The 19424-nt window shown below is 43.7% G+C and overlaps 1 protein-coding gene and 1 non-coding gene across 2 annotated transcripts in view; one reads left to right on the top strand and one right to left on the bottom strand.

Annotated features, from left to right (window-relative positions):
* The window catches only part of LOC126416061 (serine/threonine-protein kinase S6KL), a 221394-nt gene that overhangs the window by 139521 nt on the left and 62449 nt on the right, over window positions 1–19424 (top strand). The gene's annotated exons all lie outside the window — the stretch shown is intronic.
* Window positions 9309–9383, bottom strand: Trnas-cga (transfer RNA serine (anticodon CGA)). Its single transcript has one exon. It is a non-coding gene; the product is annotated as a tRNA-Ser (tRNA).

Here is a 19424-nt window from a genome sequence, read left to right as displayed (position 1 = left end):
GTAATCGAACATTTGGAAGTAGATCAGATAACCGCCGTAACTCGACGGATGAGCTGGCTGGAACCGTGGTCAAAGCAGGTCTTTCCGCTTCCGGGAACGTTGATCGCTGAATACGAGCTGTTAAACGTGCCAAATAAAGCGGTGATGCCAGTGAGGCGTTTTACGGCTCACGACGGTTGTAACACGTTTTATCCACTTTCGGTAGTTCGCTCTCGTGTAATGGCTTCTCCACAGCGTTACGGTTTGGATGCTGCAACGGGTCGAAGACCTCGCCTGATCCTGCAGTATAGGAAGCATACTGAAAACCTTGGCAAACAGACTATCTGCGTTACTCTCTGAAACAGACTCCATAGTGCTTGCATTTGACTGTACGTTTATATGAGCCAATGACAATTGTTCACAATCCAAACATAGGACTGGGAGAGTCACGTGATTAGAGCTGGTGGTAAGGACAGGAAATGCTGTGAAACTTCTCTGAATGTCTTATCGTAAAGTTACATAGTGCAGTTAATCAGTGAACTTACCAGGGAATCAGTGATAGCTGACTACAAGTGAAAATAGGCATGTAGGTATTTCTGCTCACTAAATTTGACAACAAACAGATTTCAGATTACCAGAGCAGCCAACGTCAGACATTCGTCTCTGAGAATGATTGTGTTGAGTATAAAATGATCTAGTTCTGAAGTATTGTGCTGTGTGCCTTAGACAGGTATGTGAGGAGAAAAATTGTTACAGATGGGAAAGACTCAGCTTGATTCGACAGCTGCTACGAAGGCAAAGAGAGCTTCGCTTCTGATTTAAGCGTAACCAAAATCAGCGTAAATATTATCATGCGTAAAGATTTGAACGAATTGGAAAATAAATTTCTCCATGCCGAGCTAGCAGAAAACTCTAAGAAGTTGACGTGTTATGTTAAATCAGTAGATAGATAAAGGATATATATCAAGAATGTCAATGATCATTATGGCATAGAAACGAAGGATGACGGAGAGAAGACCAAAATATTAAAGTTCTCTTCTTCGAAACTGTTTCACTGAGTCAGTTCGTACTGCGGTCCGGCTTGCAATCGTCGCATGATGACAGATCTGAAAATAAGAGAAGGCAGGATAGAAAATTAATAAAATTCCTATGAGGTATTATAAAAATGAAGGGGAGAGTGAAATCTGGTGACTGCGCTTGGCGTAGTCCTATTGTCTAGCACCAGGCTGGTTGTGTTATTCCACGAGTAGTGCATTTTCATTTCATAGGTATGATGGTCACTAACTGTAGGCCACATCAAATCATTCCCTTGCTGATCAGATTGTGGTTATAAAAATTTTATTCGTGACCTGTATAGGAACACCAGCTGCAGAGGCAGATATTTGTTATGTAGCGGCTCCGTGTACCCGTTACATTTGTAGACGTGTAGCGGCTCCGTGTACTCGTTACATTTGTAGACATAAGTAGCAGTTACCAACCTGTAAACACATGTCTCCGAGTCTCTAAAGTATCAAATCCAGTGTATAAAACGTCTTATCTTCCGAACTGTCGTTGTATAGGTGGCTTTCGGAAAGCAATGGAACGCATTTTTTTTTCTCAGCCTACTTCGGTTGAAAAAACGCGGAATTTATTGTGGGACATTGTGAAATATTCTGGATTTAGTCTTTCTTGAAGTTGCGATAGGTGGCTGCACAATACGTAGCCTTCAAAATGGCATCTATAAGGGAGGTGCATTCCAAGCAAAGAGGTGTCATCGAGTTTCTTTTGGCGGAAAACTAGAGCATCGCAGATATTCGTAGGCGCTTGCACAATGTCTACGGAGACCTGGCAGCGAATAAAGCATGATGAATCGTTGGGCGAAGCGTCTCTCATCATCACAACATTGTTGCGCAAACGTGTCCGATCTCGTGACTCCTTCAATGTTGGAATGTACCGACACTCTTTTCGAGGTGATCTTCTCCTCTTCTTCAGTAGCGCTACAGCCCTTGGTGAGCCTTGGCGTCTTCAACAATCTTCCTCCACACTTCTCGGTTATTTGCTGCTCTTTTGCACCCCCGGACTCCCATACTGGTGATATCCATTATTACCTCGTCGATCCATCTTCTTCTAGGTCTCCCTTTTCGCCTAACTGAATGGATCATACCTTTCATCATTTTCTTTGGAATTCTATCCTCTGCCATTCTCTCCAAGTGTCTAGCCATCGTATTCGTTGTGATTTCACAAATTTTACTATGTCCCTGCCTTGTATTAACGCTTGTAATTCGGCATTGTAGCGTATTCTCCAGCCTTCTTCCTCCCTAATTGGCCCATAGATTTTGCGTAGTATTTTCCGCTCACTAGTTCTTAGTGAATTTTTATTGTGTTCTGTCAACGTCCATACCTCTGAGCCGTGTGTGGTAACTGGGCGGACTAGGGAATTATATATTAGCAGTTTAGTTTTTCTTGTAATAAGGCTATTTTTGAAAAGTTGCACATTTGCAAAGTAAGCTCTGTTTCCTGCTTGTATTCTTTCCCTTATAGTCTTTCCAACACTGTTATCATTTGTTATTAGGGCTCCCAAGTATGTAAAAGAGGACACTCCATTGAAGCATTTCCAATTGATATTTAGGTTTTTACGGGTTCTTCTGGCCTCAGATTGTGACATTAACATATATTTTGTTTTGTTTTAATTTAATATGAGGCCAATTTTTAAGACTTCTGTTTCGATTGCCCGGTATGTTTCTAGGAGTGTATTGGTATTTCTTCCTACCATAGCAAGTCATCAGCGTATGCATATATCTGGCTAGTTTTCATAAATATGGTGCCTCTTTTGATGATTTTATTTACTACACTATGCAGGGCTATATTGAATAGGACAGTGGAGAGACTATGCCCTTGCTTCACACCTTTATTACAGTCAAAGCTTTCACTTGTTCTGCTAAGGACCTTTACCTTTGCCCTTGTCTCTGTCATTGTCGTTCTGATTAGTCTTATTAATTTAGCACATATACCAACTTCTTTCAGTACTCTGTATAGTTCTTGCCGATTTATGCTGTCAAAGGCTTGTTTGAAGTCGATGAATAGGAAATGCAGATCTATATCATATTCATAGAACTTTTCCATCATTTTCAAGGTGATTGATGGACCACAAACACCTCGCTGCTCAACTGGACTTCTCTGTTGGTAGTGGTGACACATTCGTGCACCAGCTGGGCTACCCAGACGTGTGTGCCTGCTGCGTTCCTCGCCACATAACTGAAGACCATAAAGAGCAACGAAGGACCGCCTGTGCGGAATTGAATGCGCGTTACGAGGCTGATCGTGACAACTTTTTGTGGAAAATCGTCACATGCGATGAAACAAGGGTTCATCACTTAGAATCGGAAACAATATGGCAGTTCATGGAATAGCACCACACCACCCCTCCTCCGAAGAAAAAGTTCAAAGCCACATCGTCAGCCGATAAAGTCATGGTGATAGACCTTTGGGAATCTGAAGGGGTTATTTTGTTTAATGTCCTCCCTCATGGTGCAACGATCAACTCTGAAGTGTATTATGGTACCCTGAGGGAACTGAAGAAACGACGTCAGCGTGTTTGTCGCCACAAAAATGCAAACGAAATTCTTCTCCATGATAGCTGGAGGCCTCACACAACTCTGCACACCCGAGAACACTCACAAAACCTCATTAGACTGTTCTTTCTCATCCACCGTACAGTCCGGATCTCGCACCTTCCGACTTCCTTCTGTTTGGCCCAATGAAGGATGCCTTCCGCGGGAAACAGTACGTGAATGATGGGGAGGTTGCTGATAGAGCAAGACGTTGGCTCCGACAACGGCCAGTGGAATGATATCACGCAGTCATACGGGCCCTCCCAGTAAGCTGGCATAAGGCCGTCGCATTGAACGCAGATTATGTTGAAAAATAGGATTATGTAGCTAAAAGAGTGGAGAAAAATGTAATCTATTGCAATCCAGACTAAAACCAATGTACTTTCAGAAAAAAAGTGCAGCATTACTTATTGAACACCCTCGTAAATTGATATAATTATGCAGGTAGATTCAGAGGTATATGTGGATAGTGCCTGCGAAATGTGTTGCGAATAGAGTTAGCAGTGAAGAAGTAATATGTTAAGAAGTCAGACCTCATGCTGAAGTGTTACTGCGTGAACAGCGAAAATGTGGGGGTTGTCAGGGAGAGAAAGTTTCCTAAAGGCTTGAAATTATGTGTAAAGTTTGTTGGAAGTCGCTAAGTGCTCTCGTTCTCAAATACTGGATAAATATATCCTGGGTAATTTACGCGCCGTGAGGTGTGCTGCCAATGTAAGATTATACCTCCTAATGAGTAGATTGTGAAAGCGTTTTAAATTTTCAAATTCGGCCAATAACCGTATGAAATATCGAAAATCAATTTTTTTGCCCCAGCTGCCGTTAGACAAGCATCCTACAACTGGTATGTGCTCCAGGTTAGCCATTTAGTACTAGCTATCGCGTTGTTTAATTCTCGCGCCTATGTATTCGCTTTGAAGTAATAACAGGCTAATGTTATTTTTCTTATTACAGGGGGCAATGATTTCATAGTCACTAAAACAAATGAAGTATTTTTTCCTCCCCACATTATTCAGCGTTTCATAAAGATATGGGCAGACACTCAGAACACATTCTTCACCCGCAGAACAAGGTAGTAAGTTAAATAGAAACCGTCTATTTTTATGCCAAAACGTTTCTACAGCTCCTCCTAAGGCGTTAATCGCGGGAAACAATTAGAAACAGAAATTACCAGCATACAATATTAACCTCTTTCTTACATGAAGAGATTTTCCGTCAATATCCGGACCAGAGTTGTTGTGACTGTTTCATGCATCTCACGTTCTTTCGTCCCTACTTAATCGACCAAGTAACAATTATCTCGTGTAGAATACTTACCTCATGTGCTGGAAAATGTTTCTTTATCAGTGCAGTGAAAGTTGTACTACATACAAGGTGAAGCTCCTCCGAATTCTTTTTCAGTAGTGATACTCGTCAGTTTATAAACAACAGATTCCGAGACCGATGGGTAGGAAGGGGTGGACCAATTGTTCTGGCGTCCATATTCTCCGGACCTATATCCACTTGACATTTATATGTGAGACGTTTGAAAGTTCTTGTGTATCAGACCGCGTTACAAGGTACAGTGTGTCTTCGCGTCGGTAATGTGTAAGATTACGAAACCATACGCAGTAATGGAGGGATACGTCTGGGATTCAATGCAATGGCGCATTGATGCATGTGTCAAAGTAACGGAGGGCATTATGAACATTTCACGTAATAAAGAGTAGCATGTGGTGTGCTGGTATGCTCTGTTCCGGTATCATTCCCGTGATTCGTGTGCTGTGAAGAGTTGAAGAAAGTGGGGTTGTTCTAACATGGAAGCCGGCCGCTGTGGCCGAGCGGTTCTAGGCGCATCAGTCCGGACACGCGTGACTGCTACGGTCGCAGGTTTGAATCCTGCCTCGGACATTGATGTGTGTGATGTCCTTAGGTTAGCTAGGTTTAAGTAGTTCTAAGTTCTGATGACCTCAGAAGTTAAGTCCGATAGTGCTCAGAGCCATGAGAACCATCTAACGTGGAAATAAAGCGTTCGGGACGCATGCCCATCTAAGATACACTGATGAGCCAAAACGATCACCAGTTTAATACCATGTTAGTTCACGTTTGGAACGCAGTACAGCAGCGATTCGACGTGTCATGGACTCAACAGGCCTGTTGTAGGTTTCCGAATCTGTGTGGCATCAGATATATATGCACAAGTCACGCAATGTCCGTAAACGGCGGGCCGGCGTTTTGCAGGGGCCGAGAGCAGGCGTCCAGTAGCGTACCGGATATGTTCCATCGGGTTCAGGTAAAGTGAATTTGATATCCGAAACATCAGCATTTGTTCACTATCACGCTCCGGAAACCACTGTACCAACATTCTGGTCTTCTGAGACGATATGCTGCTGGAAGATGCTATCGCCGTCGGCGAAGGCATTAAGCGTGAAGAGGTGCAAGTGGTCCGGCATGATGCTCGCGTAGCCCACAGCTGCCATAGTGCTTTCGACTACTACTACAGATCCAATGGAAGCCCAGGTCAATGCTCCCCGTAGCATAATATTGCCCCCAATGGCCTGCCGCGAGCATGTTTCGAGCATCCGTTTGCCTAGATGAGAGCGAATCCAGACATTAGCTACGACCAAGTGATTCATGTGACCAGGAAACTAATTTTTTATTGATCCACGGTGCAATCTAAATTATTTCGTGTCCACTGCAGTCGTAACTGATGACGTCGTCGGGCCAACATGAGAACACGCGAGGGCCGTCTGCTGCGAAACTGCATGTTCAACGATGTGCTATGAACGGTGTACTCCGAAACACGTGCCTGCACCACTCTATCGTCAGATCGCCTACTCGTCCTTTCACAGGCCTTCAACCACTTTCCATTTTCGAGATGCTCCTTCCCACGCGAAGGGTCGTAACAATCTATCCTTTGTCAAAGTCGTTTACGGCAGTGGATATTCCCATTTGCGGCCCGTATCGCCGCTACATTATCTCCCATTCGTCTCTGTTTTCCTTATGTACTTTCCTTATCGCCTGACATGCTCGCAACACCACCAGGCTGCATTCAATTTTGCGGTGGGCAGTCGTCCTAAACGTTTTGGCTCGTTAGCGTATTTTCTTTTCTATGTGTTTTGATAGTATGGTCGTACCTTTCTGTAACACCCTCTGTATTAATCTTTCTTCAGTCGCGCAATCGCTAATGTTTTAGTTTCTGGTTGTAGTAAATACTTCATTACCACGACAAGAATGATATGCGATGAAGATAAAAAATGTAACAAACCAGCGATCTGTCACGGCTTTGCACAGGTAGCACTAAGTATCTACGGCCGGACGACTTGTCTGGGATAACCAAGCTACTAACTCTGTTCGAGTAGGCCTCGGAAGTCGACTGTCTGGCATAACTGAACTACTAACTCTTTTCGAGTAGGCCTCGGAAGTCCCAAAGGTATCGACAGTACGCCGTGTCATCCTTAGGCGATAGGGGTCACTGGATGCTGATATGGATGACAATGTGGTCATCTCACCGCTCTCCCTGCCGTTGCCAGCCTTCGTTGCCGCGCGGTCTAAGGCGCTGCTGTCGTGGACTGTGCGGCTGGTCCCGGGGGAGGTTCGAGTCCTCCCTCGGGAATGGGTGTCTGTGTTTGTCCTTAGGATAATTTAGATTAAGTAGTGTGTAAGCTTAGGGACTGATGACCTTAGCAGTTAAGTCCCATAGGATTTCACACACATTTGAACATTTTTAAAAATTGCATCAAAATCCATACAGTGGGTCCTGAGGTTAGTCTTTCCATACATACATGAAACCGCGACGGGGGACTTTAAATTATATTATGTATATGTACGTTTCTCGTCTGTTCTGCGAACTATGATTTTGCTAGACAATAGTTTGACACAAAGCATACATCTTTTTGCAAATTGTGTGCATTAACCGTGTGACTTATTGGTGAAGTGCCAGTGGGTCTGGTAGGATCCATAGTTAGCCCAAGAACTTTTATCTACTACTTATTACTCATTCCACTTCAGGCAGGGTTGAATACCGTGAAAAATACAGTGTTACTTCATGGCTCGGAGGAATCCATCTTCAACTTAAGTCTCCCTGTAAATGGCTGGGCACGTCAGGACAAGGGTCAGAGGAAGGTAACGGCATACCGCTTGCAATAGGACCACGCCTAGTAAAGCGTTGAAGTGTTCAAACCAATCTTCGCGTTAATCTTGAGAAAGAAAGGTGAATGCTATCGCAAGTTCGTAGGGGATGAAACAAACCCGCACATCGGCGCCGCTCGGCCGGTAGCAGTGCTACAGGCGTAGCGTGTAATAACTAGCGTCCACAAATGGTCTGTACGCTTTCATGTGACATGGGTCGATAAGGAATACAACGACGCAAAGAAACTTAAGCTCGTAAACATGTACTGTCTGCCGCCAGAATTTCCACTATTCGTTAGCGGAAGATTCTCCGGAAAATAATCCAATCGGCACATGAACGCCGTAGCAGTGGCCTGTTTTCGAGACACAAGTTTCAAAGCATTTGTTTTCGTATCACCTTTGTTTTGCAGAGACTGTAGTAGATCAATTTTCATGTTTACAAAAATGGTTAGGAATATCTTAGATAAATTTCAGATGAAAATGGCGGAATATCAGGAAGGCGAGATGATACTGTTATCGCCTTTCTTTATTGTATCATAAATCTAGTCATGTCATTGCCTTTCCTCGTCGAAGCCATTTGTGTTGAATGCGTTGGTGTAGACTTTTGCATAGCTTTCGAGACTAGTGAAGAAGTCAAGAATGGTCGCACCAGTCTCAGTTACCAAGAGATCCAGCAGTCTCAATTACCAGGAGATCTATATTTACGTATGAACACAGTTTGCAAAATTTAAGGAACAAAATAAGTTTCGCATGACGTGTCACTGCCGAGTAACGTAGCTCGATGAAACTTGGGACATACTTAGAAATAACTGCTACGTTATAGTATGGAAGTTAACTGAAAGAAATACGCAATGCGACTAATACAAATGACACTTTTATTCAAATTCAGTAGTTACACTGCTATTTATGATGGTCACCTGGACATCACGAAAGAACATACATGTTTCTTAGAAAGGTGTGTCATCACCGCGCACAGCAATGCATGCTGTGCAGTGTGCTGCCACGCAGGCCACAAGGCTGGTAAGGAGTTATTATGATGGACCGTTCCATTCCTCCACCACCGCGACTGAGAAATGCTGGACGGTCGTTGGTGCTGCAGTACGTCTCCCCAACGTACCACACACGTGGTCTACGATACTTATGTCGGGAAAACGGGCGGGCGAGTCCAGGTATCCTCTGTTTGTAAGAGCTCCTCCACCTCCGCTCTTAGACGCGGTCGCACATGCCGTTCATGAAAATGAAGTCGGGGCCGATGCACCCCGGTGAAGACGCACATGGGAAAGGAGTACAGTGTCACAATACCGTTGACCGGTGGGCGTACCGTGATCAGAGATTTGGAGGCGAGTACGACCATGCAACATTGTGTCTCCGCGCACCATAACACCTGGACTAATAAAATGATCGTGTCCAACATTACGTCCACCTCCCCCCCCCCCCCTTCCACCGCTCTTCTCACCATATAAGGGCACGCCCAGAATAACTATTTAGATTGAATCTGCTCTCATCTGAGAAGAGCACGCGATCCCACTCCTCGTTGGTCGAGTCTGTATCCTCTTGGCACCATCGCAAACAGTACTACCGATAGAATGAAATTTTCACTCTACAGCGGAGTGTACGCTGATATGAAACTTCCTGCCGGACCGAGACTCGAACTCGGGGCCTTTGCCTTTCGCGGGCAAGTGCTCTACCAACTGAGCTACCCAAGCACGACTCACGCCCCGTCCTCACAGCTTTAATTCCGCCAGTACCTCGTCTCCTACCTTCCAAACTTCACAGAAGCTCTCCTGCGAAGGTAGGAGACGAGGTACTGGCGGAATTAAAGCTGTGAGGACGGGGCGTGAGTCGTGCCTGGGTAGCTCAGTTGGTAGAGCACTTGCCCGCCGAAGGCAAAGGTCCTGAGTTCGAGTCTCGGTCCGGCACACAGTTTCAATCTGCCAGGATGTTTCATATTAGCGCACACTCCACTCTAGAGTGAAAATTTCATTCTAGAAACATCCCCCAGGCTGTGGCTAAGCCATGTCTCCGCAATATCCTTTCTTCCAGAAGTGTTAGTTCTGCAAGGTTCGCAGGAGAGCTTCTGTGAAGTTTGGAAGGTAGGAGCGTGAGTCGTGCTTGGGTAGCTCAGTTGGTAGAGAGCTTGCCCGCGAAAGCCGAAGGTCCTGAGTTCGAGTCTCGGTCCGGCACACAGTTTTAATTTGCCAGGAAGTTTCAGTACTACCGATGTGTGAATGTCAACGGAATACAAAGTACCGGTCGTCGGACAAGGGGATCGCAACCATGCAGTAGACGTGCCGCAGTGGAGCGTGAGACTGCGTTCCTCGCAGTCCTGTTAACTGCAGTTGCAAATGCACCCGCTGTTGGACGTGGCTCCCTTCTTGCGTCTTGCACAAACGGCCTCCACTTCTTCGGGCGGCAGTGCCTGTGTTTCGGAACGCTTCCCATGCACTCGAAACACTGCGCTGGGTAATACCAAACTCCTAGACTACACTCGTCGCATTTTGTCCTACTTCCAAGTTTCCCTATGTTTCTTCCCCGTGTGGTGGCATCCAAATGCTGTCTCTAGGGCATGCTGTAATGCAGAATACCACCACCGTACACCGTAACTGCTCACTGATTGACACACAATGTCTTTTAGCGTTTGCCGGCCGCGGTGGTCTAGCGGTTCTAGGCGCGCAGTCCGGAACCGCGCGACTGCTACGGTCGCAGGTTCGAATCCTGCCTCGGGCATGGATGTGTGTGATGTCCTTGGTTAGTTAGGTTTAAGTAGTTCTAAGTTCTAGGGGACTGATGACCACAGATGTTAAGTCCCATAGTGCTCAGAGCCATTTTTTTAGCGTTCCTTCAACTGCCACGAGTTGCAGGGTGAGCCCCATTTGGCGCTATACTCAGGCTAACGTCATGTCATGTGACGTCCAGCTTGGTATGTACGACTGGGTCACCTCTTTCCTACTCTATTCCGGTTCTGAGAGACCAAAATTGACTGTTTGCATGCCTCTGTTCTCCCTAGATTCTCTTATACTATTCTCATGATCCCCACGCGAAATAAACGTCGGTGGCAGCATAATGGTCGCAAAGTTTTCTACGAATACCGGTTCTCTAAATTTATCCTACCAGTTTTCGTGAAAGCTATATCGTCTTTCTTCTGAGGATTCTCATTTATGTTTCCCGTGTCTTTCTGACCTAGCAGTGCGTGTCTGAAATCGTTCGATGGCTATTGCCATTCCTACTTCATAGACTCCAACTACTGGAACAATAAAACTGCTTGGACTGCTATTTGGGCCGGCCGTGGTGGCCGTGCGGTTCTAGGCGCTGCAGTCTGGAACCGAGCGACCGCTACGGTCGCAGGTTCGAATCCTGCCTCGGGCATGGATGTGTGTGATGTCCTTAGGTAATTTAGGTGTAAGTAGTTCTAAGTTCTAGGGGACTGATGACCTCAGATGTTAAGTCCCATAGTGCTCAGAGCCATTTGAACCATTTGAACTGCTATCTTGTATGCGATTTTCTTTATAGATTCATTGCATTTTCCCAGAACCCTTGCAACAAGTCTGTCTTCCTTTTGCTTTCCTTAATACTGATTGTATGTGACCGTTCCATTTCAAATCCAGCCTTTGTATTATAACTAAAGGGCCGGTTAGAGAACATATTTCCACACAAGCGAGAAACCATTGGCGCCTCACCTCTACCCTTTATCCCTCGTACACTTTCACCCGTCTCAGTTTTCGGTACTAATTGCGATACGCACTGTAGGCCTACAAAATTTTTTGCATTTGGACGCTCCTGGCGCTTCGCCTCCCCCTCCGCACCCTGTGCTTGACACCTCAAGCGATCTCTACTAATTGTGATACGCGTCTGGCACCCCTCTAAGCGTGACGCGCCAAGCGGCGGCTTGTCTAGCATGGGCCGTAAACCAGCTCTTTATGCATAAGTGCTAATAGATTTGACGTCCCGCTAATATTTTAATTATATACTACTGGAGTATATAGAGCCAAGGAGTATATAGAGGGTCTATACAAGGGCGATGTACTTGAGGAAAATATTATGGAAATGGAAGAGGATGTAGATGAAGATGAAATGGGAGATATGATACTGCGTGAAGAGTTTGACAGAGCACTGAAAGACCTGAGTCGAAACAAGGCCCCCGGAGTAGACAACATTCCATTAGAACTACTGACGGCCTTGGGAGAGTCAGTCCTGACAAAACTCTACCATCTGGTGAGCAAGATGTATGAACAGGCGAAATACCCTCAGACTTCAAGAAGAATATAATAATTCCAATCCCAAAGAAAGCAGGTGTTGACAGATGTGAAAATTACCGAACTATCAGTTTAATAAGTCACAGCTGCAAAATACTAACACGAATTCTTTACAAACGAATGGAAAAACTAGTAGAAGCCAACCTCGGGGAAGATCAGTTTGGATTCCGTAGAAACACTGGAACACGTGAGGCAATACTGACCTTACGACTTATCTTAGAAGAAAGATTAAGGAAAGGCAAACCTACGTTTCTAGCATTTGTAGACTTAGAGAAAGCTTTTGACAATGTTGACTGGAATACTCTCTTTCAAATTCTAAAGGTGGCAGGGGTAAAATACAGGGAGCGAAAGGCTATTTACAATTTGTACAGAAACCAGATGGCAGTTATAAGAGTCGAGGGACATGAAAGGGAAGCAGTGGTTGGGAAGGGAGTAAGACAGGGTTGTAGCCTCTCCCCGATGTTGTTCAATCTGTATATTGAGCAAGCAGTAAAGGAAACAAAAGAAAAATTCGGGGTAGGTATTAAAATTCATGGAGAAGAAATAAAAACTTTGAGGTTTGCCGATGACATTGTAATTCTGTCAGAGACAGCAAAGGACTTTGAAGAGCAGTTGAATGGAATGGACAGTGTCTTGAAAGGAGGATATAAGATGAACATCAACAAAAGCAAAACAAGGATAATGGAATGTAGTCGAATTAAGTCGGATGATGCTGAGGGAATTACATTAGGAAATGAGACACTTAAAGTAGTAAAGGAGTTTTGCTATTTGGGGAGCAAAATAACTGATGATGGTCGAAGTAGAGAGGATATAAAATGTAGACTGGCAATGGCAAGGAAAGCGTTTCTGAAGAAGAGAAATTTGTTAAAACCGAGTGTAGATTTAAGTGTCAGGAAGTCATTTCTGAAAGTATTTGTATGGAGTGTAGCCATGTATGGAAGTGAAACATGGACGATAAATAGTTTGGACAAGAAGAGAATAGAAGCTTTCGAAATGTGGTGCTACAGAAGAATGCTGAAGATTAGATGGGTAGATCACATAACTAATGAGGAAGTATTGAATAGGATTGGGGAGAAGAGAAGTTTGTGGCACAACTTGATCAGAAGAAGGGATCGGTTGGTAGGACATGTTCTGAGGCATCAAGGGATCACCAATTTAGTATTGGAGGGCAGCGTGGAGGGTAAAAATCGTAGAAGGAGACCAAGAGATGAATACACTAAGCAGATTCAGAAGGATGTAGGTTGCAGTAGGTACTGGGAGATGAAGCAGCTTGCACAGGATAGAGTAGCATGGAGAGTTGCATCAAACCTGTCTCAGGACTGAAGACCACAACAACAACTACTGACTTTTCTCTCTGTTATAAGTATTACATTACATTTATGCAGCTTTAAAGATATCTGCCATTCGTCACAGATCTTGGTGTTACGACGATGTTCTACAAATACGATTTTAAGGCGTTGTAACATTTATCACGTTCGACTTACTATTGTAAATAATACATCGAATGAAAGAGCAACTCAAACAGTTTTGTTTGTATACCTGTGCGCAATGAGAAGAGTATGGAATGAGAAAGAATGACTGAAAAACATGTTGGACGAGTGCGAGTGTTTCACGCTTAGCCCCAAGAAATATCGCCGCGGAAACTTTATAGGCCTTCCTTTTTCGGTGAATCAACTGTAACTGATGTGCCACAGCTATGGCTCGTGCCTCAATGGAAAGAAGCTGAACAACACATCTTTATTTGGGAGCAAGATGGTGCGCAGCCTCACTGGCATAATTCACTACGCGACTGGTTAAACGACGTTGTATCCGACCGGTGGATTGGGCGCAAGGGACCGGTTGACGTAGCATTTTATGCATGACCTCCACGTTGACACACGATCTGATGCGGTCATGTGCATGTGCCTCCGATACCAGCTGATCTACCCGGCTTCAGAAACAGTGTTATTGCATCAGTTACCCCTGACACATTGATCAAGATTTCGGAACAGCTAGCCTAACGACTCGATGTGTGATTGGTGTTCACACTGAGCAATTGTAAGAAAAACTGTTTGTGTTTCTCTTTCATTTAGTGTATTATTTATAATTGTAAAGTGAATGTAACATTTGCTACAAAACCTTAAAACCCGTATATTAATTTTGAAACACCCTGTATTGTGGTTACGCATAGATTCTCTGGCTCCCAGATTCTTCAGTGAAGTGTGTAAACATCTACAGAAACACGGTATGTCGATTCGTCGCTGGCAGAGACTAGTGACAGAAATTGGCGTTCTGCCTGACTGCAATGAAGTGTGTCTAAAGGACATACTGCGCAATGTGGCTTGTCGTTCGCCGGGCGCTTTTGCAGTAATTGCATCTCTGACGGTTGCTGACGGAGACGTTTCTCAAGAACCGTGTGCCCTGCTGCTCGTGACGTTCCCGCTTCACTGCTTACTGAGACACTTCGTAAGTGCCTCACGCACTTCGCTAATATTTTGATCTGCTGTGGAAGGCTGTACGGTACTTACTCTTGCCCTTTAAAACATTCCATGTCTGTGTAGCCTGTCCATTCACAGATCCTTCTTCGTTTTACGTTTGCCAGTGATACACGGTTCTCAACTATCTCTCAACTTTCGCTACAACTCTTTAACTCCACAGCTAAAGGACACGCATTCATTACTCTGTTCGCGGTATCACACACCAGAATTGAAAAGTAATACAACACTACAAAGAAGCACATTGCAACCGCTGCTTGTTCCCTCTTCAGTACACTCTCCGGCTAAATGACCGGCTTCTATATGTTAATTACGTTCAACAGACTCGTACGTGTGTAGGGGACGACCACACATCTCTCGCAGTGCCCTATATTCCCTTCTGTTGGTTCAACCAAATTAATTAAATTTCAAACAGTTGCCCATTGTTCCAGCAAATAATTTGTATAGTGCCTTCCAAGAAGGATGTAGTCCGGTGCATGAATTTTCTCTGTACGTTCCTTCAGCTTGCCGGGTACTACATCTTGCTGCGTTGTACGTTAAATGCATGTCGCAACTAGTAACGCTCCATCTTCGACAGTCACCCATGAGTTTCAAACAGAGGCAAACTCCACTGTGGTAACCTCACAGACAATTGTGTATTGTTTTCCAAGGTTTTCCCACTAATAACGCTGCGACAGGCAGATTTTATTATGAGCAGTTTACCGACACGCCTTGTTTTCCAAACTGGAATAGCTCATTCAAGACCTCGTACGCCTGAAATATCCGCTGTTACCTTATCTCAGAATACTCAGTTTAAAACAATACTCAGTTTACGATCCTGTTTGTAGTACTTTTTATCCTAGTAATTTGAAGAAGCCGTAAACAACTGCATGGCTACAAAGTCATTACTGAAGCAGATAGTAAAAGTCAGTATTCACATTTGGTTATATTATTCTGTCACGATGAAAATATTAGAAGTCAAGCATCATGTACCGAATTACTATCGTCATTGATCCCATTAATAAAAAAATTCCATGAGTAAATCGCGGGAAAAACGGACCGACAGGAGTTGTCCAGCACTTATGCTATACCACAATGACATTTGTGTTGAAGGTAGTTTGTCACTTTAACTCAGTTTACATGAGAAGATGCCTTACAATGTTGTTCAGTTTTCTGATTTGGATGTGAACTTCTGTTGCGATGGAACTCTCATAAGTCAGATATCCGTGTTGAAATTGTCGAAGTCAAGTAACGTAACGTTTTAAAAAGTATGATTTGTTGAAAAAAAAAATGGCTCTGAGCACTATGGGACTCAACTGCTGAGGTCATTAGTCCCCTAGAACTTAGAACTAGTTAAACCTAACTAACCTAAGGACATCACAAACATCCATGCCCGAGGCAGGATTCGAACCTGCGACCGTAGCGGTCTTGCGGTTCCAGAGTGCAGCGCCTTTAACCGCACGGCCACTTCGGCCGGCTGATTTGTTGAAGATGTATCACCAGGACACACTAGCGAAAGAAATTAACTTGATCACTACGTAATTGTATATGTCATATGTGGAACTAGTTTTGGTTGCAACGACTACATGCATACATTACACTTCAGAATTCGGGTACACTTCGCAGACTTGTGTGTCCTAAAGATGATGCTAACACTCGCTAGATACTAACCGGAAACTGAGACGACGTTTAGTTTTCCGTTCGTATCACTGCCTCAGTGCTTGTAATGCATAGCGAGCAGAGATTTAACCGTAACGGTTGTTGACCTGATCCTCATTACAGGTGCCACGTTGCGCGTACAACCCGTTGGCTAATGAAATGCTGGTGGAAGCGCCATATAGCACGCATCTGCATGACCGGCATATGGTGAAGACAATCCTGACGTCATTTAGCATCATGTATGCACGCTCTGTATTAGGATACATCATTTATTCACGGTGCAGCCACAAAAGACTCCTGTGTGTGTGATGTTTACCAATGGCAAGATATCTGTCGACGCCACGGGAACAACGGAATTGGCTGTACGGGCGAGGGAACATTCTCACCAGAGCGCAACTAAGTGTATTTTCGGTAGTTAGTCGGTCCACTGTCATATTATTGGGCTATGCTGTTAATTGATTCGTATACTTTTCAAGGTTAAAAGCAGATTAGAGCCTCGACAAAGGCATTACATTGGAAACTTCAGTGGTTTTCTTTATAGAATTGCCAGAGACGTAGAAGTGAAAAATTTAGTATTCTCTTGTCGTACTCGTAACATAATGGGAAGAAACGGTTAATCGTTTTACGTAGTTGTCATATCGCCTACACTAGTGTCGTAAGTGCTATTCGAATAAAAATCGCGAGGTCCAAAAGTAATAGACGTGACATCTATAATTAGAAAAGTAATGCCAGTAGAGCGTTGACGTTTTCACAGAACTGCACAGAAATTGTGCGACCCCGTGGCTAAGTTCGGAAGCGTTAGAATACAAGTCCGAAAGTCGAGTGTTCGATCCTCAGTGCGTTCTAGGAACTATAGTTTCATCTTAGACAGTGATGAATAATGAGAAGCTGTTCCGTGAAGTCCACTTAAACGGTAAGGCCGCGTAGAAACGGCAAGTCAGATGAGATGTCGGTGGGGTGCCAAGGCACACTATCTCTAGTGGGACTGTGTCTGCTGAAACACTGCGGTGTTCGAAGCAACCTTTAGATTTAGAACAGATTTAGATTCGCACAGAAATACGTGGAATTTCTTGGTGAAAATAGTGTCAAAGTAGTTACTTTTTCAACGAACCACCTAGTACAGTAAAATTTAATTGTTGACCCGGCTAGACACGCAGAAATATACATTTTGTGCATCTATTGTGTGAGAAATACTCGTTCTCTATGTAGGAGGTGTTTTAACAGCCACTCCGAATCACGCCCCATTTTTACCAGCCAACTAATTTGTTTAAAGAAGGGCTGGAGGTGTCTACGGAATCGCTTTGGTGGACCTTCCGGTGAAAAATATTACTGTTCTGATAATATTTTTTTCCTTTATTGAAAAATCCCATTTCTGCTTTTTATTGCAGTGAAAACTGTAACTCACTACTGTTAATGTACTAAGAATTAATTACTTTTCACTTTTTTAAAAACTTGGAAATCAACTTAAAGCTTCTGAGTTGTTTAGGGAGGTTTAATTTCTTAGTATCATCTTACAAATGTTCACTGTCCATCAGTTTTTTAAGTTATCTACCAATCCTTTTACTGTAGTCAACGAATGTTTTAGAGGTTGCTGTGTAGACCAAAGCAACTAGAAACAGTCAGGTAGGCCATTCCGGGGCGTCACGTTGCTATTGGCTAACGCGTATGACGTCATCGGGAATACTACCGCGGGAGCTTAACACCAGCTTCATGAGCTGTGTGTCGTTAATTGCTGACACACGTTACTAAGCACAGCTACCATCTAAAATTATAAGACATTAACACTTGTATGTTATCATAATAGCCACTTCCAAGAAACTGGAACATGTTACAGCGTTCATAAATACCCACTGTACCTCAGGCCGGTGACGACGCAACACTGAAGATTTTTCTTTGCGGCCAGATTCTTTATGATTTCTGTTTTTGCTTTTAAGTTCTGATCCCTTATTCTAATAAAGGTTCACTGCCCTTACGAAGAGAGAAACCAATTTGTGATGCATTTCAGGAAACGTTGAAATTAACTTTTGCATCACATGTCGCCCTTGAAAACTGCAGAACATTACTTCAAACTTCTTTATTTTATTGAACCAGTCTGTTGAAAGAGAAGTGAGCCCACCTCTGGAGGTTATTACCGGTGATGTAATCTGAATCCTGGAGACGTTTTTCTGGTACTGAATGCTAGGAAATCTCAGTGTGCTTGCATTTAAATGCTAAGTAACCCGCAAGATATTTCAGTGCATCTTGGGATTCCCAGTCACCACTGGTTGTTGGTTAATCACTAGGAAACAGCAAGAGATCTAGCTCTTGTTCCCAGAAATTAGTCCCCCCATCGGAGGTTCGAGTCGTCTCTCGGGCATGGGTGTGTGTGTTGTCCATAGGGTGACTTCGTTTAAGTAAGATTAAGTAGTGTGTAGGCTTAGGGACCGATGACCTCAGCAGTTTGATCCCATAAGACCTTACCACAAATTTTCAATTTTTTCCAGGAATTAATACAATCCAAATCAGCTGTTATATCTCTAGTTACGTTAGTAAAGAACATGGTTTGATTATCTCCATGAAGTCCTATTCAGTCTCTTCTGTTGGAGAAACATGCCTATAAAGGATGTATCTGTCGATAAGGGGATGTCTTCAATATTAGAAGCTGTATTCAATTTTTTATTTCGAAAGGTATTGGGCTGTTGTAAAATGCGGCCAGACAACGAATTTCAGACAAAAAATTTCTCCAAAGAGTCTTGGTTTAGCCTGGAAGTCGAGATTTACGAAGCTACCATGTTCCAAAGGGAGAGTTTACTGAAATTATTAAACCCTTCTGGAATGACAGCAGGCACTGCTATTTCTTCACAATAAATGTTAGAGCAAACCTCAAGGAAGCGCTTTGGTGTGTTCTCTATAAGCTCGTCTAAGGTCCAGAACTACTTTTAGAATTCTAAATCTGCACTTGAATTGTTGGCAATTTCTGAAGTGTTAACCGGCAAGAAAAAGGATAGCTCTTTTTCCGCAAGTAGGTACAAGTTTTGGGTGAAAAAACTCTTAAGATGAAAGCATTAGCAATATCGTTCGGGCCCCACTTCGCCCACTTTTTATTTCTGACATGATCGAAACTGGCCTGGTGTGAGACACCGAGACAAAATGCTGTTTATATTATCTCTTATTTGTTGTTTTATTGCAGAAGAATCACATGTATTTACTTCGACCACATATTTCAAACTCTTGGCTTCAGGACCTTGTTACTTCTTTTCAGAGTGTAGTTTTCCTTCCTCAGCAGTTGCATTTCAAATTTTAATATGTCACTTTCGTCAAATCCTTGCATTATTCACATTAGCAGTTTCAGATCTTTAAGAGCGTGACGCTCATTTTCGATGTTGTTCTCTATCTTTCGGAAA

The sequence above is a fragment of the Schistocerca serialis genome, chromosome 1 (genome assembly GCF_023864345.2).
Source record: "Schistocerca serialis cubense isolate TAMUIC-IGC-003099 chromosome 1, iqSchSeri2.2, whole genome shotgun sequence".
NCBI lineage: Eukaryota > Metazoa > Arthropoda > Insecta > Orthoptera > Acrididae > Schistocerca > Schistocerca serialis.
Note: the sequence above shows the minus strand (reverse complement) of the source record. Positions and strands in the feature narration are given on the sequence as shown.